Below are 22,920 nucleotides of genomic sequence, written 5' to 3' on the forward strand. Positions count from 1 at the left end.
TACTTGTTCTTGCTTTGCTGGCAACAATGCTTATCTTAAATAGCGTATATTCCCAAAGACTTGCTTCTGGCTCATCAGATATAGGGGAAAGGGAAAGTGGGGGAAGGAATGCAGGCCTCACCACCCCTAAACTATCATGTACAAAGTTCTTCTGCAATTGACCACTACAGAGATTCTCAAGTAGGATCTGGGGACCACTGGCAATCTGAAAACTCTTGCAAGTGGCCCTTAGAGACAGCTGGTCTGTTCTCTGTAAATAGTTACATGTATATTACACACTTCCCTAATATTTTTCATGAAAGCAGTTGCTATAAGGATTTTGTAGGACTGTAAATGGGAACAATCTCAGTGTTAATATGTCATTCAGCAAATGAAAAATTTAAGAACCCTTGCTCTAAAACAAATCATAAATCTGGAAGTGCCCGTTCATTCAACTTAAGTTGTCAAATCTTTCAAGTAATGTGTCTGAGAATAAGGATAGATTCCTGTGCACACTGAAAAGCAATATTAAATTCATAACATTCTTTTTCAACTTTAGAAGTCTGTTCTAGGTGAGAAATAAATTGAATTCAGAATGCTTCCTTGTTAGGAAGTGACCTAATCTTGCAGTCTTCATTCTGTTACAGCTCCTAAAACTAGTTATATCAATAAAGCTCTCCTGGTTCTGTCTTTTAAATGTTGTCATTAGGCTGTGATAGATGAGAAAAGGTTCTCAACGTGCTATTCCTTCTTTTGTTTGTTTGTTTGGATTCTGCCCAGGTCAGAAAAGTTTTCAATTCATCCCAGATTAGCATTATACTTGTAGTGCTGCCAACAGCACTTGAGTCTCTGTTTAAATATTGGCTATTAAATAGTGAAAATAGGTGTTATTTTTTTCTTTTCATCCTGAGGAAATTGCTCAGCCATTTTACTTTGAAGTGAAGGGAAACGGAGTCTATAAATCATTCTGCATTGTGAATGCACCGTCTTCAGGTTTGTTTTAGACAACAGATTTTTGCTAACATCCATGCTACTTTGGCAAAACTTGTCAAAAGGGTTAAGAAAAAATGAAACCTTAGTCAAGTTACTCAAAGTTAATTATCATGATTTGCAGGATATTTATTAGGGTTATTAGTGGGAATGGGTAAATAAGAGAGAATTGGAGAATTTTATCTATATCATGAGAAAAACTCACCTCAAAAATCAGTGTTGATAATCTTATATGTAAACCTTTGTTGGAGAAAATTCTGCTTTTTTATTTGAAGGTAGGGGAGAGTGAAAACATTTGCAAATAAATTTGACTAGCTTTACTATTTGCCCAGGACTATGTCTTCTGTCAGGACTCCATTCAATAAGGTGTGTGAGAAGGAAGACACCTAAGCAACTCCTTTTTTTATGGGGCACAGGATTATCTTTGCTTAGGTTGTAGTCCTTATCTGTCCTTCAATGATGCCCTATCTTTTCCCATAAATATATAAAATAAACTGTGCCCACTATCTGGTGTAGGCAGTTCTCTTGTCTGGGCTTAAGTGTTGCTAAATGCTCTATAGCATAGACAAAGCTTTGGTAAAGAAATAGCAGGGCATCTCCTTTTTCCAGAAGAAGGTAGTTAGCAGATTATCATCTGGTGGAAAAAGCTTTGAAAGAGTGACTAAAAAGTATAAAAAGGAGATACAAACATTCCAAGATATCCTTTCTCTCTCCCTCCCCAAATACTCTGTCCCTGAGAAGACATAGGAAACTGTCATTGAACTCTGAGGGAGGGGTCCTGTTACAAAGAGTTTGGACAGTGACGTTGCCAGAAACATGGTGAGAAACTTAGCTTAAATCTAATATCATTCACTGGAAACTGGAAAGCAATTTATCTTTTTTTTTTCTTGTAACCATTTCTGACTTTTATGCCTCCTTGCTGGTACTCATTTAAAATCTATCTCTTTGTAGTTGATAAACTTATTTTATAGTCTTATCTGATACAGGGTTTTTTAAATTAAAATATCTGGGTAACTCTTAAGAAAAATACTCAAGTGTATAAACAAAGAGAAGTCCTGTGGCACCTTGAAGACTAATAGATTTAGTAGGGCATAAGGTTTTCCACTTGTGGATTTTACCTGAGAAAGCTTATGCCCTAATAAATATGTTGTCTCTAAGGTGCCACAGGACTCCTTGTTGTTTTCGCAGATATGGACTAACATGGCTCTCCCTCTTGTCAATCTTTCATTGATAAAGGAGGTGAACTTTTTATGGGCTTACAGCATAAAACTAGCTAGGAGAAGAAGCTTTTGGTATAGTCATAAGCTCAGCAGACTCATGCTAAAACAAATAATCTGGAGGTAGGAGTGCCAAAGAATAAAACCTTCATTTGAGAACAGCTGGGACTACAGAAAGGATATTTCCAGAAACAGACTTCAATGGATGTTAGCGCTAATTTATATGATGGAAAATAGGGGGCCAAAGAAGTATCTGCAGTACCTGTTACTCAAACTAGTTAGAATGCTATATGTAGGGTCAGACACATATTTGTACACTTCAGCAGTGATTATTGATTCATGTCATCTGAAGATATAGTCCTAGAACTATCAGGTCTAATTGACAGGGGCAGAGGCCAGTTAAGGGGCATTAATCAGGCCCCCACTGAAAATTGAGCCTTTATGGGCAGTGAATCATTTATTTCTGAGAGCTACTATTCTCAAAAGTCTTGGGAACTGAAAAATGGCTTCCAACAAACTCACTTCTGTTGTGCTGGTCAATCCTTGATTCTAAATTTCTCTTTAGTTCCACTGAAGAAAAAGCCTTATCTCACAACAAAGACAAAACAAAATCCACATTCTATCTCATCTACCTAGATTATTTTTTCTGCGCAGCACGCTAGCAAATAGGGGTGTGGAGACTCTCTTATAATTAATAAATTTCTTCTCACAGCAGCCCTTGATAGAATATTACATTGGTTATATAGATAAACCGTCGTCTTATTCATATATTTCAGAACCTCTGCTAGGTTTCACCCTGGGATAAGCTTGAATTTCCTGCTGGCTTGATTTTCAGTTCTTTTAGGCATTCTTTTCATTGGCACTCTGGGTGCAATTCACACTTGAAATGAAAAATAAGTCTACTGAGCAAGTGCTAGGACGTTTTCTGAGGTTTACTGGTTCACCAGGATTTGCAGCTGTAGATATAATTATGAATTCAAAGTATATGCTTCATCTGACAGTAGGCACGCCTTTCATGAATCACATTTAGCTGAGATCTTCTTATCTCTCTTGTAAGAATCCAATTGATAAGAAACTGGCTGTTGGTTGAGACTGGCGTCGACAATAGATTTGGGCTACTGTAATCATAAGCAAGACAACAGATCTTCAATGCTCAAGTTTTCAAGAATGTTTGCATCACTTTTTGTGAATTTGAATTTTGAAAGTTTTTTTTGTTGTTGCTGAAATTCTGTCAAAGTGTTAATAATATGGAAAACAAGAAAAATGTCACCATTCCTAGACATCCAAAATGCAAGACTGAAACCAGAACAAGAGCCTTCTGAACTGGCTATATGTGGTCAGAGACGTATTGAAACCTCAAATGTGTGAGACCAGGTTTTCAAATTACCTTGGCACACATCAACTATGAATTAAGCAGCTAAGTAAAGGGTTAGCATTTCAGAGGCTGTCAGCTTTCATATAACTTGCTGAATGAAGTAATTGGATTATCAGAAATGCTCAGAAGCCATCAAGTCCCAGTTCATTCAATGGGAACTACGCTGCTTTTTTTAAAAAAATCTGGTTATCATTGTAGGTACTTAATATTTGCCCCAGATGTTCAGTATTTTTTTCTCCTCAAACTGAAAAATAAAATAAATAGTTTTGAATCAAAGTTGTTTTGTCCCCCCAAGTGAAATGAAAAATTGAAGAAAATGTCCAGGTCAAAAAATAATTATAAATGTTTATTCAAAATAACCATTTGAAACAAAACATCAATTAGACTCAATATTTTGGTTTGACAATGTCATTTTGAAATGAAATATCAAACCATGTGGGGTTTTTTTTCGTTTTTTCCAGAATGCTGTTTGCCAAATTTGTCCCAAGACTCCAAATAGTTTTCCAGGCCTCCCAAAATGAATTTTTTCAGATAATTGACAATTTGATACCAAACATCATGCAGTTCTACCATTGTATCACTGCAGTAATCTTGAAAATCCTCTCAAAGGACTGCAGTCTTGCCAATAGTCATGTGACTCTGCTCCTTTGCTGAGTCAGCATTCTGCTGTTCCCCTGCAGAATGAGGGATTGAGGCTTAGGTGTGAATGGAAGAGAATTGTTGAAACTGAATCCTGGAAAGATAAAAGTGATTCTGTTGGTCCTAGAGAAGGATTATGATGATACCTCCAGTTGGGGGATATAGCCACTACTCTTCACCAGCACAGTAGGAGCCTACTGTAATCCATATTGCCTCTGAGTAAGCAGATATCAGTGGTGGCCCTTAGTTTAGGGTGAGGCAAACCCTGCAGGACTGATGTTAATATTATGGGAGGCAGGTAAAGCTATTCTCCTCCTATGTCTCCAAATAGCAGTATGGGTACCCTGCAGAAGGACCTTATTCCTGCATGTGAATGTGTGAGATGGCTCAAAACAGTACCCTAAATAAAATGGCAATACAAATTAGATGGGGCAGTAGGAAACTTGAAATCATGTCTAAGGATGGGAGGATTCATGTCTTGAATTGAAAGATTAATAGTCTGACTTTGACAAAATCCTTTTGGAGGAAAGAGAGGCAGCTGGATTTTCTGGTCTTCTTTCTATTGGCAGTGGCTTAGAACTACCACTTACAAAAACTCCTTTCCACCTATCAAGACTATATCAATGCATGTTCCCCTTCAAAGAACTGATTGTGATATAAAGAAATACATATTTCAACACTAATATTCTTTAACTGAAGGCTTTCAGCTTACATAAAAGCTTGTATTTAAAGAGAACTTTAGAAGTTAAATTATTGTTTTTGTAATAAAAAAGTCTTCAAATATGATCGTCTGTCAAAATATATCAGCATACGTCTCTGCATGTCAATTTCAATAAAGAAAAAGATGACAGGCATGAATATTTAAGCATAAAGCAGCACAGCATTAATTTCCATTTTTATTCAAATGAATTTCTATCTAGGCACATTCTCATTTAAATAATTTCTCAGTATAGCTTGCAGTTTTTATTCATTTTACTGAACTTTGCTCTGATAAGATAAAAAATTATTTTTAAAAAGTAGTTAGTAAGTATTCTGTTGCATGTTAGGTCCTTCGAATAGGAATAATAAACCTAATTTTTTACATATCTGAAATGATATTGAGCAAGATTAAAGCTATGCAGCCTTCGGTAGGTATCTTCATTTAGTAAAAAGGCATGTCATCTCAACAAATAACACATTTAAACAATGTCAAAAACACAATTACAATTGACTCCATTTTAACAGGCTAGTTAATGTTCTTATATGATTAATTGTAATTGTCTGTGATGTTCAGTTTTGTCTATACTAGACTACTGAAATTAAAATATATGTTAGCTCTTAGACAGGACAGTATTTGTTATAATTATACTGACACAGCTGACAAATACATCCCTTTCCAGGACTTGTTTAAAATCAGGAAATAAAGTCAGTTGTTCTATTTCAAACTTTATGTACTTGCAGTTGAAGCTTTATCTGCACATTCACAAACATTTTGCCACTCCCTTGTGTAAATGAATATAACAGTAAACTCTAAAGCATTTCATCTCCACATTGCTTACTCCTCGTCTTAAAGTGTCTATATCAAGAAAGGATCAGGTCAGTGGTTAGTGATGTCAGCAGGCTCTCTGTTCAATCCACATGCAGTAACACACATGTGCAAATGAGCCACATATCTAGATGAATAGAAAGGTTAAGTCATTCATTTGCTGCAAGTCTATGAGGCCTGGAATAATTCAGTTCACTGAAACCAGTGACTGAGAATTCCTCTGTGGATTTCTCATTGGTGGGAACATGGAAAAGAAACAACAAATCCTGTAGCTGAGTGCTAACCAAGTACATGTAATAAGAGTTCATTTAATAAAGAACTTACCATCTTAAAACCCCTCTAACACTATGTCTATACTGGCAAATGTAAAGCGTTGGTACTTGCAGCGCTGCTCATGGAGTGCGGCTGCGAAAATGGTATTGGGTGTCCACACTGTCAGCCACCATGTATGGTCACAACTGCTGCTGCAAGTGTAACCATACTTGCAGCAATTGCAGTGCCTTTTTTGGAGTGGTGCATTCTGGGCAACTATTCTATAGAGCACCTCTTCCTCTTCTGCTGCAGACGTTTGTGGGGAGGCGCATGCCTCCTGAGTCCTGACCCAATGCTCTGTGGTGTATCACTTCACATTCCAGCAACTCCTGTGCTTCCATCCACATTTGGCACCATCTTTCAACAGCTTTTCTGCTGCATGCTCTGCTTCCTTGTTGCATGAGAATGGCTTCCCAGTTAGTGATGAAAATGCTGACAGGTCTCACTAGCACATCACTCGTGGCAGTCAAGTTATTCCTGACGCTGCTACGGGATAATGAAGAGTCCATGAGATTTCTTGTGGCATTCACGGAGGTGCTGATCACAGTGGAATGCCACTTTTGGGCATGGGAAACAAGCACTAAGTGGTGGGATCACATTGTCACACAAGCCTGGGATGATGAGCAGTGACTGCAGAACTTTTGGATGAGGAAAGCTGCTTTCATGGGACTATGTGCTGAGCTTACCCCCTCCCTGTGATGCAATAATACACGAATATGAGCTGCCTTACTGGTAGAGAAGCAATTGCACTGCGGAAGTGAGCTACTCCAGACAGCTTTCGGTCAGTCACCAATCACTTTGGAGTTGGAAAGTCGACTCGTGCTGATGGAAGTGTTCAGGGCCATCAATCACATCCTGCTTCTAAGGACCGTAACTCTGAGCAACATGAATGAAACTGTGGATGGCACTAGCTCTTCATTGTCTGCATGCTTCAGGAGACCACTGGGAGATGGATTCTCCTTAATGGAGCATCAGTACATGGTTGTCTAAATGTACTTTAAATCTGACTTAAAGATTGTAGCTGCTCTTCTGCTGCTACTGAAAGATCAGCCTTGGGCATCTCTCAGACTCATAACATATTGCAGTACCACACACATAGCAACACTTCATAACTTCCCATGCAATTGTAACATCTTTAATGCAACAGGATAGTAACCTTCAATAGATCATGACTTCATATGATACCTCACCAGGCATACCTTGTAGAAAATATATTGTAATAATGTCACACTAATGGATATGGGAATTTCAGGGTAATATTTTGAGACACAGTGTCATAGCCAATGTCATTATTCGGGATTTTCAAACACAAAGATCCTCAGTTTATGTGATTTTCTTGTGAAGACATAACTATTCAAAACTGAAAAGCCAAACTGTTCTTCAAGCTAATACATTTAGTTGGTCTTTCTTCCCCTTATCTGCTGTAACAGTCATCTCTTCTATTTCCTTAATTTATATATATATATATATATATATATATATATATATACACACACACACACACATATATACATAAAATGATAGAACCATAGAGCTGGAAGAGATCTCAGAAGGTCATCAAGTCCAACCCCCTGCTGTAGGCAGGACCAGTCCCAACTAAATCAACCCAGCCAAGGCTTTGTCAAGCCGAGACATAAACACCTCTAGGGATGGAGACTCCACTATTTCCCTAGGTAACCCATTCCAGTGCTTCACCACCCTCCTTGTGAAATAGTTTTTCCTAATATCCAACCTGGACCTCTCCCACCACAACTTGAGACCGTTGCTCCTTGTTCTGCCATCTGTCACTATCGAGAACAGCCTTTCTCCATTCTCTTTGGAACCTCCCTTCATGTATTTGAAGTCTGCTATCAAATCCCCCCTCACTCTTCGCTTCTGCAGACTAAACAGACCCAACTCCCTCAGCCTCTCCTTATAGGTCATATGCTCTAGCCACCTAATCATTTTGGTTGCCCTCCACTGGACCCTCTCCAATGCGTCCACATCCTTTTTGTAGTGGGGGACTCAGAACTGGGTACAATAATCCAGATGTAGCCTCACCAGAGCTAAATAAAGAGGAATAATGACATCTCTTGTTCTGCTGGCAATGCTCCTCTTAATGCAACCTAATATGCCATTAGCCTTGTTGGCTACAAGGGCACACTGTTGACTCATATCCAGCTTCTCATTCACTGTAACACCCAGGTCTTTTTCTGCAGAACTACTACTTAGCTCGTTGGTCCCCACCCTGTAACAATGCTTGGGATTCTTCCATCCCAAGTGCAGGAATCTGCACTTGTCCTTGTTGAACCTCATCAGATTTTTTTGGCCCAATCCTCCAATTTGTCTAAGTCACTCTGGACCCTGTTTCTGCCCTCAAGTGCATCATCTGCAAACTTGCTGATGGTGCAATCCATCCCCTCATCCAGGTCATTAATAAAGAGAGTGAACAAAACCGGTCCTAGAACCGAACTTTGGAGCACTCTGCTAGAAACCGATCACCATCCAGACATCGTGTCGTTGATCACTACCCACTGGGCCCGGCCTTCTAGCCATCTTTCTATCCATCTTACTTTCCATTTATCCAACCCACATTCCCTTAACTTGCTGGCAAGAATATTGTGGGAGACCGTATCAAAAGCCTTGCTAAAGTCAAGGTATATCACATCCACTGACTTTCCCATGTCCACCAAGCCAGTTACCTCATCATAGAAGCTAATCAGATTGGTCAGGCATGACTTGCCCTTTGTGAATCCATGCTGACTATTCCCGATCACGTTCCTCTCATCCAAGTGCCTCAAAATGGATTCCTTAAGGATCCCTTCCATGATTTTTCCAGGAACCGAGGTAAGACTGACCGGCCTATAGTTCCCTGGATTATCCTTCTTCCCTTTTTTGAATATGTGCACTACATTTTCCTTTTTCCAATTATCCAGGATCTCTCCCGATCTCCACGACTTTTCAAAGATAATGGCCAAAGGCATTTGCCAACTCCCTTAGTACCCTTGGATGCATTAAGTCCGGACCCATGGATTTGTGTATGTTTCACTTTTCTAAATAGTTTCTAACCTGTTCTTTATCCACCAAGGGCTGTCCATCTTTATCCCATCTTGCATCACTTAACGCATTAGTGCAGGAGCTGACCTTGTCTGTGAATACAGAGGCAAAGAAATCATTGAATACTTCAGCTTTCCCCACATCATCTGTCACTAGGTTACCTCCTTCATCCAGTATGGGCCCCACACCCTCTCTGATCACCCTCTCTGTTAACATGCCTGTAGAAACCTTTCTTGTTATCCTTCACATCCTTTGCCAGTCACAATTCCAATTGCGCTTTTGCCTTCCTGATAACTCCCCTGCATTCTCGAGCTATACATATAAACCTCTCCCTGGTCCTTTGTACAGAGCAAGAGTGAGAGATGGTTCCCCATAATATTGGGAGTTTTACAGCCTCTGAGATTATTAGCTACAGTCTGACATACAGAATTCCTGAATGAGGATACTCATCACTCAAGGACCAGTGTTCTGAGCTCTACAGTTCAACAAATTTGTTATTATAACAAATAATTAATAAATAAATCAAATAAACAGAAAATAAAGGGCCAAAAGGGTTAATATATATTAACGGCTACTAAAATAAGTACGGATATTCTCTCATATGCATCCAAATATTTATATCAACTATGAATAACTGATGAGGTTAGGAAGAAACTTTCAGATTACTCTATAGTTAAAATAATTGCCCAGCATAGATTTTCTTTTGGTACTAGTCACTGAAAGGACACTGAAACTGGGTGGCACCAGGTTTCCCCTCTCCCCCCCCCCCCCCCAGTATGGTTACTTTTACTTTTGACACCAAAGAAACAAATGGTAGGGTATTCCACCTATACAGTACTGTTTTCTCCTGTTGTTGAATTGGCTTAGAATTATACATTATCTCCAGCAGTATGTATATATTTATTTTATTATCTCCAGTGATTCAACTTATACAGTATTTGCTTGGCACTCTAAATCTGACTTGAGTTTCCCAGTGAAATGGTTCATTTAATCACAATGCAATACTAAGCTATTTTTTCCATTGGCATCAATGCATGATGATGCCATTTACAGAGATTCATAAAACATAATGGCTCTGATTAGATGTCTTCCTGAATAATTCATATGGGCATATTACACACATTTCTGATTCTTAAGCCAATATATTTTCTATTGAAAAAAAATGTCCTCGGCAAGCATGCTGAGTTACTTTTTAGTTTAGTTGACTGAAGCATAAAAGGCATCAAAACTACAAACTGAATGTCTTAAATGATGTTATATTTACATAGTTAATATAGTATTAAAAGTATTGCACAATATATGTAACAGCACCAGAAAAATTGCTCAGACGCTGATACTGATCCTGCCTCCAAAAAGCCAAATCTACCACCAGAAAACAGTGTTCACATAACTAGAGATTTTCAAAAAAAATTGGTTTGAAGCTGTTTTTGGCAAGCATTGAAATATTTTGTGAATTCATGTTGATTCCACTGAATTTTTTCGGTCAGAGAGGGCCTAAAAATCTGGAAAAAATGGAAACATTTCAACACTTCCAAAATATAACACATTAAAGTTAAATGCTCAAAATTACAATGAAATATTTTGAGTTGTAGAGATTTTTTTAAACCCCAAACTTTCATTAAAAAAGAGAAAGAGGGGAAAATCCAAAGAAAAAAAGTGAGTAGTCCACGCCTCTCTGCTATGAACAAGATTATTTAATCTGTGATCAAAAGATAACTATCATGACCTATGTGCTTCTATATACATTATACAACAAATGGTGGAATGTGTAGACTAGTGGCAGTTTTGACAAATCTGAGCACTCTGGGTACACCCATACAGCAGCCGTATTTTGAAATAACAGATCTTATTTCAAAATAACATAGTGCATGTCTACACCACAAGCCTTTATTTTGAAATAATGTCAAGCTCGAGGACTTCTTACTCTGATTTATAGTAACCTTCATTTCACGAGGAGTAAGAGAAGCCAAAGTAAGAGTGTTCCTCCTTTGACTTCCTGCTCTGTAGACAGTGCCAAAAGCCAAATTAAGTTATTTCAACTTAAGCTAAGCAATTGACATAGTTGAAGTTGAGTAGCTTATTCTCATTTTAGCCCTGCTGTGTAGGTGTACCCTTTGTGACAGGTTCTGTTCCCCAATAGAAGACACCTTCACCATATGAAGTATTCAACCATCTTGCATACGGTATTGTTGCCTGAATTTTAGTTAGCAAATTTAGAGAATAGAATAAAATATTAAGCATCACCAGTCAAAAAGCAAGCATGTGTGAAGCCAGTCATTATTTATTTATATGCCAGTATATTATTTATGAATGGCAAAGAGATGGAAAGATTTGCTGGATTAACAGCTGATCAGTTTAAGCAATGATGAAGAAATTCGATGAACCATTTAAAAATGAACAGGTATAATTGTACAACATTGCTTTACCAGCTCCAACTTTGGGTGTGTCTAGACTACAGAGTTTTGTCGACAAAAGTGGACTTTTGTCGACAAAACTATATCTGCGTCTACACTACCGCTGAGTTCTGTCGACATAAAGTCGACAGAACTCAGCAGTTTTGTCGACGCTGGTAAACCTCATTTTACGAGGCATAACGCCTTCTGTCGACAGAGTTCTGTCGACAGAAGGTGTTATTGCATGTAGGGTTGTGTCTAGACTACAGGGTTTTGTCGACAAAGCAGCTTGCTTTGTCGACAGAACTGAATGTAGTCTAGACGCTCTTTGTCGACAGAAGCTTTGTCGACAGTATCTGTCGACAAAACTTCTGTCGACAAAACCCTGTAGTCTAGACATACCCCTGATGGTAGTCATTTAGGCCCTGATTACCACACTGGGGTCAGTTGACAGACTCCCATTCACTTGAATGCATTGGTATTTCTGGGGTCTGATTTCCAAAAGTGCTCTGCTTCCAGATAACTGCTGGATGCTGAGCTCTCTGGAAAACCTCCCATGCCTGTGTCCCTTTTTTACTGCTTATCTAAGAAAACAAGTTGAACTCCTAGAAGTGTATTTGTCTTTATTAAAATATAGATATATAAGAGGAAAATTATTTTTGGGGGAAAAGACTGAACATTTATTCCCTGTAATGACAATTTCCCTGTGTATATTGTGTTTCAGAACCTAGAGAAGTGAAAGGCAACCTATAGGCTGTAGATTGTCCACCAATGTCCTAGAGCAATTACTTCAGTCAATTTAAAACTACACACATGTTCTATTCTTTTCCTTCCATTCCATTTCCCCTAGCCCTTTTAATAGTCTAAATGTAGCTTTGCAGTAGCCCGAGTGTGGACACAAATGAAGCAACAAAGAAGGAATATTTTCAGATTTTTCTTTTATTTCTCAGCTATCACTTCTCTTTGAAAGTGTCAGGGTCCCTTTCTGATTTATTTCTCCTCTCATACTGTATGTCTTAAATATTAAACAGGTTGCCATTTGGGCTTTGTGATAGAAAAGGAAACTTAAAAAAGAGACCAGATCATCTCAGGCTGGTTCTTCAGGACAGCAAAGGTAAGAAAAGGAATCTAAAGCCAAAACCATGTGAACAAAAATCTAAAATAATGAAACAAACAAAACATAAACATAGGAAAAAGGGGGACCATTTTCGTTCCTCCTTATTTTTACTATCCTTCTGTCATCTGCTATCTTTCAGCATAGAAACATCTGTTCAACTATAATGAAATGCACAAAATAAGAATATATATAGCAACTGCATTAAGTGGGAGATTTTCCAAAGCACAAATGGCAGCCGGGCATCTAATTCTATTCTAACTTAACCCGATTTAGGGAATACTTCAAATGTTGTAAGAAATCAGATTCTTTTGATATTTTCAGGTCAATTTCTCATATCTAAGGGACTTTGCTAGTTCAGAAAAGCGTTAAACCAACATCTGAGCTTGCGGATGATTATCTTAACCAAATTCAGATGTCACACAACATTTTGGGTTTGGCAATTTTTCATTAAAATACCTGAAATATAAAGCTAAATGTTCTTATATGGATGCCAAGTTTACCTCTTCACAGTCTTGTATCTCAGAATTATGGGAAATGTTGTAAATCCAAGGAAGAAAAGAAAAGCTTGCTGACCTCATTCTGTAGCAAGAGGATCATCCGATTTAGATCAGTTTTGTAGGTGGATTAACAGTCATTTAATAACATAAAATGTAGCTTCATTCTCCATGCAGCAAGACCGAGCAGTCTTAACATTGCTCATAGTGATGTGCTACTAATTGTTAATACTGTAATATCATTTCAGTGTTGCGCTGGATTTTACTTAACATAATATTTTGACAGAGGAGAAAAAACCTACTTGCCTAACTGTGCATTAGATAATATTGTGGTTTCTTCAGACTAAATAGGATTTTGAATAATTCAGCAGTAGATCATTTAAACCTTGGCAAGATATGCTGACAGTTTTCATGTAAGAAACTGAGGCTTCATTTGGGAATATTAGTGAGAAATATTGATCTCGAAAATGTAACGTGAACACTAGAGACTATCATCATGGGCCAGTCAGAGGTAGGAATCTAACCTCATTCTTTAAGGTGCTTCTGATATTACCTCACCTATAACCTGAACTAGAATAGATTACTCTATGTAATAAGGAAAGCAAACCAAGCTCAGCTAAAGTGTGCCTAATTCTAGCAGGAAGTGCTCTGGTTAATGTTTACTTTGCCTTTTGAATTTTCTTTGAGATTTCTATTTTTTTTTACTTTTGTATTTGATTTACCATAAGTAAAGCATCTCTAAGACATACATAAGGGTATGTATAACTTTTCATTCCTTCATACCTAAATTGTATTGTTCTGTTATGTGAAGGACTATTGTGAACTATTGGTACACTGGTCAGAAACTCAGAAACACAGCAGGCATCTTTGGTATTTTCTCCAGTTAGTAAGGAGTTGTCTCACCATTATTTTCATTTAATGTTGTGCTATTTTCCTCCCATTTGAAAAAAAAATATTTTTGCTTCATGTCTGAATTCTCTATTGCCATTAAACTTAGGTATGAAACTAGTATCAGATTAAGACATAATACATTATACTTTATCAGAGAAAGAAATGGGGAGAAATGGGGAAAAGAGAGAGAAGCGTTTCAGTGTATCTCTTTTTAACACTTACTGCCCACCTAAAGAAAAGAATGTGTGAACTCAAATATTTCTTATAATTTATATAATACAGTAACATTACTTTTCACATTTGGGCAACATCTTACTTTTTCAGTCCATCCAGTTTGATGGCATGAAGTTATCTGTACCCAAAATAACAGTCCTCCCCATTTGTACTGGCCACAGGCAGGGATTTTAATGGATTTTGTCTGGATTTACATCAATGAGAATGCCACCAGATTCTTGGTTCAAGTAAATCAGTCACCAAAGATGTATTGAAACAAACAAGTTATATCTTATTATAAGAATCAATTAATCATTGCTAATTGGTTAAAACAGGTGACTTTTTATCTTAATAACGACTCTTGGCAATAGCAATAAAATCTTACTCAAAGTAAATGTTTGGTGGTAGTTATGAGGAATTGGAACCTCTGCTTGGTTAATGTAGGGTTTTTCTTTCTTTCTGCAGCTGACATGACCTGGTTTTCCATACTAAGTGTGCTTCTACATTGCACCAAGAGCTCAAAATAAGCTACACAATTTGAGCTATGCAAAATTGCATAGCTTATTTCAAATTAATTTAGAAAAAGCTTATTTTGAAATTTGGCGCTGTCTACACAGTACTTATTTTGAAATAAATCACTGTTCTGAAACATCCCTTACTCCTTGAGGAATGCGCTTTACAGGGACATCAAAACAGCGAGCCCATTATATTTTGAAATAAAGGGTGCACTCAAAGGTTACAGAATAGCTATTTTAGGATATCACTGGTATCCCAAAATAGCGCTGCAATGTAGACATAGCCCAAGAGAACAGTCACACAAGATCTGGAGACTTCACTACAATCTGAGAGGATCTGATGGCCTCCAGTGACAGGGAGAATAGTCTTTATTTCTTACTCAATCTTTCTAAGAAAGATATTTTTGTTATGCACATCCCCTGCCTCTTTCTCGCATTCCAACCTCTCTTAAGTAAGATATTCAGAGAATACAATATCAAGCCAGAATATTCCTCATGTCTTGCTTGTGGAGCCAGATACCTTGTTTTGTGTATATAATCCAATGCTCATTTGTCTGGGGCAATCCAGCTTCTGAAGAGTCAGGTTGAACATTGGCAATAAATTATGCCAGTGTGTAAACCAATTTTACCAGTTGAATCTCTGAAAGGTCATTCCAGTCATATTGTTCTGAGGGTACAAGAGATCAAGGTGCAGAATGTGAAAGGCACAGAGGAGCAACAATAACAGTGATGGATATTGGTGCATTCTGTTTATAGGACTGTTGTTGTGCGGGTTCTGGGTTTGTGGGTTTTTTTTAAACAATTGCCATGGTCACCTTTATCTGTTCCCTAGTACTAATGGTGGAGAGTCCCTTGTCTCTATCATTAATCATCTCTGACCCAGAACTGACACCCTTATCGTTGATCATTTGTCTTAACAGTCATATTGTAGTGTGGCCTTATATCAGGGGGAAAACACATATATTAAGTTTTCTGTTGCATCTGATTCATTAATAAGAAGGTCCCTCTTTCATCATCCCTGCCATGTTATCCACCACTAGCACTGCAACATCAATCATTCCACAGTGTTCTTGCATTAAGATTTCCACAGTCCTTTTTACTTTTTTTATTCCGATTTTGACAAGGTTATCCCACATGTTTAACAAGTTCTGTGTATCAGTAGGCAAAACTGAAATGATTTACAGCACAGGTGCAGTTCAGGCAAGGTTGGTGTTTATGTGAATTAGTCAAAACTCTTGAGTCTGCAGAACTAAGCTGAAAAAATTGTGAGAAGAGACTTTGTTTTCAGACCTTTTGGTTCTGCTTGTGGTTCCTCCTTTGGCAGGGTGTATGTTGGGGGCAGAAGATAATTGGTTTGGGGAAAGAGCAGGAATAATCTTTTTTTCGTGACATTCTGACCATGAGTTCTTTGTTCTGGATAATTTCTCCATCCATATGGATGTCATTTTGGGGTCTCTTAGTAATATGTGTATGTAGTGGATAGCAATAATTTAGTTAGTCACTGAATTGATATTAAATCGTATAAATCAGAGGTGTTGGTAAGTGATAGAATCAAATCACCTTGAGAACACAGTCCAAATCACCTTGAGAACACAGTCTGGTCTCCATTCCAACTTAACTCCACCTTGTCTCCTATTATGCACAGTCATAGTCATTGTGTGTGTGTGTGTGTGTGTGTGTGTGTTTGTGTGTGTGTGTGTGTTGGCTTTACAACTGATTCCTCCATGTTCTCAGCTTGCAGTAGCAGCTGCTCATGCCATATGTATTTTGTGGATAAAGAAAGGCTTTAATAAATTATCCATCATTTCAAAAAAAGCTCTAAATTCCTTTACAAGTAGTATGGTACCAAGCTGTGAGATCTACTCTTAAATTAAAACAAATAAGTAAAAGTTATTAAAGTTCAACTGGTTTCTTGTTAATGCATCTACATTAAATAGGTAGAATAAAAATAATTCCAAATGGCTATGATTCAATGCCCAATTATTATCAGAGGGCTCGACTGGTTAATTATGTAAACAACATGATAGGTATGCACAATATAAATCAATCTGGCTTAAACGTTTGGCCAAACGATAAAAGAACTATAATCGTGTCTAAAGTTCTATGACAGCTGTTACTAAATGCATTGGTAAAAATTCATGATGTTTAACCTCCACCATCCTGTCATATTGAATTGCAACAATACACTTGCACCTGCTGTGTGAAAAACCATAAAGTATATATCTAAAGTCTGTGGGGAAGATTCTTTCCCATGCAAAGATCTTTTTGGTGGAGGAAAGGGAACAGATCATCAAGGAGCCAATTACAGCACCCATTAGTCTCTATCCTGAATAATTTCAAGTGCAGCTCAGATATAAGGGCAACTATAATCTATGCTGTGATCCAGAAAGAGCTGATGTCTCCTGCCCTGGCACACCTGTTATAGCAGTCAGAAGTTAGCACAGCAACCAACTAAGCTGGCCCTACATCAACTCTATCATCATCCAGCCTATTATAGCTAGTTTCTGACTGTTTTTCACCATTTGAAGAATTCAAATGAGCTGGTTTGTAGAAGAAAATGTGCCCCTATTAGACTATATATAAATCTGAGAAAATAGGATACTTACCCAAAGATAAGCACACTTAAATATACTTTGCTCGGTACCATAATATATTTAGAAAGTCTTGCAGCAGAAGAAGTACAAACAACTCAGCATAATACTTTTCTCAGTGGGAATAATAATTTCATCTGCTTAAGTCCTACATTGTATAGGATTTCAAAGAAGCCTAAAGGCATTAGGTACCTTGACTCCAAGTTCCCTCCAAATATAGAATCATAGAATCATAGGACTGGAAGGGACCTCGAGAGGTCATCGAGTCTAGCCCCCCACCCTCAAGGCAGGACCAAGCTCCACCTACACCATCCCTGACAGATGTCTATCTAACCTGTTCTTAAATATCTCCAGAGAGGGAAATTCTACCACCTCCCTTGGCAATTTATTCCAATATTTGACCACCCTGACAGTTAGGAATTTTTTCCTAATGTCCAATCTAAACCTCCCTTGCTGCACTTTAAGCCCATTACTCCTTGTCCTGTCCTCAGAAACCAAGAGGAACAAATTTTCTCCTTCCTCCTTGTGACATCCTTTTAGATATTTGAAAACCGCTATCATGTCCCCCCTTAATCTTCTTTTTTCCAAACTAAACAAGCCCAGTTCATGAAGCCTGGCTTCATACGTCATGTTCTCTAAACCTTTAATCATTCTTGTCACTCTTCTCTGTACCCTTTCCAATTTCTCCACATCTTTCTTGAAATGTGGCGCCCAGAACTGGACACAGTACTCCAGCTGAGGCCTAACTAGTGCAGAGTAGAGCGGCAGAATGACTTCACGAGTTTTGCTTACAACACACCTGTTGATACAAACTAGAATCATATTTGCTTTTTTTGCAACAGCATCACACTGTTGACTCATATTCAACTTGTGGTCCACTATGACCCCTAGATCCCTTTCCGCCATGCTCCTTCCTAGACAGTCGCTTCCCATCTTGTATGTATGGAACTGATTGTTCCTTTCTAAGTGGAGCACTTTGCATTTCTCTTTATTAAACCTCATCCTGTTTACCTCTGACCATTTCTCTAACTTGCTAAGGTCATTTTGAATTATGTCCCTATCCTCCAAAGAAGTCGCAACCCCACCCAGTTTGGTATCATCTGCAAACTTAATAAGCGTACTCTCTATCCCAATATCTACATCATTGATGAAGATATTGAATAGTACGGGTCCCAAAACAGACCCTTGAGGAACTCCACTTGTTATCCTTTTCCAGCAGGATTTAGAACCGTTAACAACCACTCTCTGACTACGGTTATCCAGCCAATTATGCACCCACCTTATCGTGGCCCTATCTAAGTTATATTTGCCTAGTTTATCAATAAGAATATCATGCGAGACCGTATCAAATGCCTTACTAAAGTCTAGGTATATGACATCCACCGCTTCTCCCTTATCCACAAGGCTCATTATCTTATCAAAGAAAGCTATCAGATTAGTTTGGCATGACTTGTTCTTCACAAACCCATGCTGGCTATTCCCTATCAGTTTATTACTTTCCAAGTGTTTGCATATGATTTCCTTAATTACCTGCTCCATTATCTTCCCTGGGACAGACGTTAAACTGACTGGTCTATAGTTTCCTGGGTTGTTCTTATTCCCCTTTTTATAGATGGGCACAATATTTGCCCTTTTCCAGTCTTCTGGAATCTCCCCTGTCTGCCATGATTTTTCAAAGATCATAGCTAAAGGCTCAGATACCTCCTCTATCAGCTCCTTGAGTATCCTGGGATGCATTTCATCAGGACCTGGTGACTTGCTGACATCTAACTTTCCTAAGTGATTTTTAACTTGTTCTTTGTGTATCCTATCTTCTAAACTTACCCTCTCTCTGCTTGTATTCACTACGTTAGGCACACCTCCAGACTTCTCCGTGAAGACCGAAACAAAGAAGTCATTGAGCATCTCCGCCATTTCCAAGTTTCCTGTTACTGCTTCTCCCTCCTCACTAAGCAGTGGGCCTACCCTGTCCTTGGTCTTCCTCTTGCTTTTAATGTATTTATAAAAGGTCTTTTTGTTTCCCTTTATGCCTGTAGCTAGTTTGATCTCATTTTGTGCCTTTGCCTTTCTAATCTTGCCCCTGCATTCCCGTGTTGCTTGCCTATATTCATCCTTTGTTAGTTGTCCTAGTTTCCATTTTTTATATGACTCCTTTTTTATTTTGAGATCGTGCAAGATCTCCTTGTTAAGCCAAGCTGGTCTTTTGCCATATTTTCTATCTTTCCTACACAGCGGAATTGTTTGCTTTTGGGCCCTTAACAACGTCCCTTTGAAATACTTCCAACTCTCCTCAGTTGTTTTTCCCTTCAGTCTTGCTTCCCATGGGACCTTACCTACAAGTTCTCTGAGCTTATCAAAATCTGCCTTCCTGAAATCCATTACCTCAATTGTGCTGGTCTCCCTTCTACCTTTCCTTAAGATCATGAACTCTATTATTTCGTGATCACTGTTCCCTATACTGTCTTCCACTTTCAAGTTCTCAACTAGTTCCTCCCTATTTGTTAAAACCAAATCCAGAACAGCTTCTCCTCTGGTAGCTTTTTCAACCTTCTGAAACAGAAAGTTGTCTCCAATGCAGTCCAGAAACTTATTGGATAGCCTGTGCCTCGCTGTGTTAGTTTCCCAACATATGTCTGAATAGTTAAAGTCCCCCATCACCACCAAATCTTGGGCTTTGGATAGTTTTGTTAATTGTTTAAAAAAGGCCTCATCCACCTCTTTCACCTGGCTAGGTGGCCTGTAGTAGACTCCTAGCATGATATCACCCTCGTTTTTTACCCCTTTTAGCTTAACCCAGAGACTCTCTACACAGCTATCTCCTACGTTCATCTCCACTTCAGTCCAAGTGTTTACATTTTTAATGTTCAAGGCAACCCCTCCTCCCTTTTTTCCCTATCTGTCCTTCCTGAGCAAGCTGTACCCTTCCAGACCAACATTCCAATCATGCGTCCCATCCCACCAGGTTTCTGTAATACCAATGATATCATAGTTGTATTTATTGGTTAGCAATTCCAGTTCTTCCTGCTTATTACCCATACTTCTCGCATTTGTATATAGGCATCTAAGATACTGATTTGATCTTGCCTCCCTGTTGTGCCCTGACCCTCCTTTCTCCTTGCCATTATAGGCCGTAGTCCCCCCACATTTCCAACCCATCTCCCAGTCCCGCACATGCAGCACTTACCTGTGGGCTTTGCTCACCTGCCCCTGACAAACCTAGTTTAAAGCCCTCCTCACAAGGTTAGCCAGTCTGTTTCCAAACAAGGCCTTCCCGCTCCTGGAAAGGTGAACTCCATCTCCGCCAAGAAGTCCTTCCTGGAAGAGCACCCCGTGATCAAGGAAGCCGAATCCCTCCTGGCGACACCATCGTCGCAGCCAGGCATTCACCTCCAGGATGCACCTCTCTCTGCCCGGGCTCCTACCTTTGACAGGAAGGATAGAAGAGAATACCACCTGCGCTCCAAACTCCTTCACCCGTACTCCCAAAGCCCTGTAGTCACACTTGATCCGCTCAGTGTCACACCTGGCAGTATCATTTGTGCCCACGTGGATGAGTAGCATGGGGTAGTAGTCAGAGGGCCGGATAATCCTCGACAATGCCTCCGTAACATCTCGAATACGGGCCCCTGGCAGACAGCATACCTCTCGAGATGAGCTGTCAGGGCGACAGATGGGTGCCTCCGTTCCCCTCAGAAGAGAGTCTCCAACCACCACTACCCTACGTTTCCTCCTCGCAGTGGTGGCAGGAGACTGCTCAACCTTGGTGGTGCAAGCACACACAGCAAGACCACACCAGGACCTGGGTAGAGGCATCCATGCTCAGGTTCTCTGTCTGGATACAGGCACAGGTGGAGGAGACAGGAGAAGTACTGGCACAAGCACTTCGGGTCTTCATCACCATCAGTCACTCCCTCTGCTCAACTCCCTCTTCAACTTCCCTGTCTGCAGTCCCCTGTCCGCTTCGCTCCCCTGGTCGCACTGCTCTGGCTTTTTAAAGCCTGCTTGCCTAGGTCAGGCCTGCCCCCTTCTGAGTCACACAGGGGAAGGCTGAGCCTGAGGCTAATCAGAGGCAATCAAGGGAACATATCTAAGAGTAAGTCTCCATTAAACCTTACAAATCCCACCCCAGGGAAATATACTTAGAAAGTACATTTCATGCGCACTCACCACAAAATTACCTACACAACAATGTAACAATTTGCCAGAACCTCAGAAGACAAATTACAGGGAAACTTTCTCTTTATTACAGGTTAAAACTCTGTGGTTGCTGGACCAGAGAGCCTCTGGGCCAGAGAGCCCTAGAAGCTGGGAACGCAGCTGTCAGGGCTGACCCCAGGCAGCAGCAGCCCCGGCGACCCTCTGACCAGTGGCAGCCCTACTGGCCACATAGCCATGGAGACCCATATGTCCTAGGGCAGCTGCAGCTGTGGAACCTGCCAAGTCTGCTGATGGACCCTAGAAAGTTCAGGAGTTCATCAGCAGAGGGATGGAATTGACCTCCTCTGGTCCAGCAACCATCCTCATTGTTATCCATCAGGTCCCAAGGATCCAGGGTCATCCAAACTGCAATCAAAAGCCAAATTTGTGTAAAGTTAGCTCATTTAAAGAGTTTGTTAGTTAGTCCACAGAATGTTCTGTGCTCTTAAAGATATAAGGGCTATTTTAAAAACTTCTCTTGCTAAATTTATTTTTTAAAAGGTCAGATGTTTGTCAGCTAACAGATTTGCTAACAGATTGTTCAGATACACTTTATTTCAAAGAACTACAACTACAAAGACATTTTCAGCAATCTTCTTTTCTTGCTTGATTTTTTTTTATCATTTAAACTGATTTTAAGACATCTGTAGACTTTTCTGAATATAGCTTTTGCTCATTAATGGCAGTTTTATAAAACTTCTCCTTATAAAACTTCCACAGTTTGGCACATGCTGACTGTACAGCATAATGGTGAGAACAACATCACAATGCTTATTTTAGGTGGCTAGAATAACATACTACTGATTCAAAGAAAGAGAGAAAAAAATCTCAAAACAGTCTAAAAAACTCGGAATGGAGTTTATTTTTGTCATCAGTTACATTATAAAATATTCCCACATTAATATTAATGTTAGTATTAAATCCACTTTTCCAGAAAGATTTTTATATCCTTCATGTAAAGTTTACAATACACTAATCTGATCCTATCTACTTCTACTTTTGCATCTATTCATTAATTATTCTGTTGCATCTGTCTAATTTAGATGGAAAAATGCTGTATCTGTAGCCTTAATAGACACAAAAGGATGTTTATGAAGCAGAGCTGGGCGAAAACATGGGGCTTATTTTTAAGCAAAAAACACAGATATGGTGACATTGAAACATTTCACAAATCCATGTAAGTTTCACCAAAGTATTTCAACTGGGAAAAGAATCTGAAAATAAACCCAGAAAAGTTTTCTTTTTCTAAATTTCCATTTTAGTCTTTAAACCAATTTTAAAATGGATTGAAATCAAGACAAAACTTTTCTTGATACACAATTATTTTTTCAATTTTGCAGACATTTTCAAAGAAATCCATGTAACATTCTATCCAACATCATTTGTTCAGTTTTTCAGAATTATGAGAGATGTTGGGATCAAATTGTGAGTTACTG

Source organism: Pelodiscus sinensis, chromosome 9 (genome assembly GCF_049634645.1).
Source record: "Pelodiscus sinensis isolate JC-2024 chromosome 9, ASM4963464v1, whole genome shotgun sequence".
Lineage (NCBI taxonomy): Eukaryota > Metazoa > Chordata > Testudines > Trionychidae > Pelodiscus > Pelodiscus sinensis.